At 57.7% G+C, this 855-nt stretch overlaps 1 long non-coding RNA gene across 1 annotated transcript; it reads right to left on the bottom strand.

Moving 5' to 3' along the window:
• Nucleotides 1-263: 263 nt before the first annotated feature.
• LOC108445724 lies at nucleotides 264-849 on the bottom strand. The gene is made up of 2 exons (XR_001860677.1): nucleotides 735-849; nucleotides 264-627 (listed from the first exon to the last, which is right to left on the bottom strand). It is a non-coding gene; the product is annotated as an uncharacterized LOC108445724 (long non-coding RNA).
• Between the last annotated feature and the right edge of the window lie 6 nt (nucleotides 850-855).

The raw sequence follows: 855 nt of genomic DNA, 5'->3' as shown, positions 1-855 counted from the left end.
GGAGCACCAAGGAACACTCCTGGCAGTGAGCAGGAGTCGCTGAGAGCTCTGTGCAGCTCTGGGCTGGAAAAGCTGGCCCGGCCTCAGCAGCCCCTGGGATTTTGGGCTGTGAACACTCACCTGTGGGAAAGGCCCCTCTGCAGGCAGGAGCAGCCCTGACACTCTCCAGAAGAACTTTGGCCGTGGACCAACTGAACCCTCAGGACTTGCCTTGCTCATTTCTCCCTGAAAGGGACGTGGAATGAGCACCTTTACAGCTGTTGGGTAAATCCTGGAAAGGGCAGGAAATCAGGTTATGGGAAGAGTTCAGTGCTGTCACACAACTGCTCACCTGTGTTGTTGCATGATCAGATGCTGGCCATGGAGCTCTGCCCTGGGGCCATTGCAGGGGCTGGTGTGGAAAGCAGCATTAGCATAAAAGAAGGAGCTGTATTTGCATAGGAATGACCTTGCTGGCACTTGGCATTCCTATCCCAGGCAGGACATTGCCAGGAGCTGAGATTGGCTTGGCTGGAGCAGGGTGCTGAGAGTGCCCAGGTGTGGGTTCAGTCTACAGATGAGTCGTTCACATAAGGGTTCGACTTGGTGGTCCTTGTGTATCCCTTCCCACTCCGGATCTCCTGTGCTCTGGAAATAAACAGTTTCCACTGGATTTTTAAACCCAGAGGTTTTTGCACTGGAGCGTGCAAGCCCCAGAGAAAGCGGGGGGGAGGAAGGATAGTATTAGGTCTCACCCGGCAGGTATCGGATGAGCGGCTCAAGCAGCAGCGAGCCCCGGCGAGGCCCCGGTCCCGCAGCGGGCGCAGTCAGAGCAGCAGCGGCAGCAGCGGCCTCGGCGCCAGCGGCCGGCCCGGA

The sequence above is a fragment of the Corvus brachyrhynchos genome, unplaced genomic scaffold, assembly GCF_000691975.1.
Source record: "Corvus brachyrhynchos isolate BGI_N302 unplaced genomic scaffold, ASM69197v1 scaffold323, whole genome shotgun sequence".
NCBI lineage: Eukaryota > Metazoa > Chordata > Aves > Passeriformes > Corvidae > Corvus > Corvus brachyrhynchos.
This window is presented reverse-complemented; position numbering and strand designations above follow the sequence as displayed.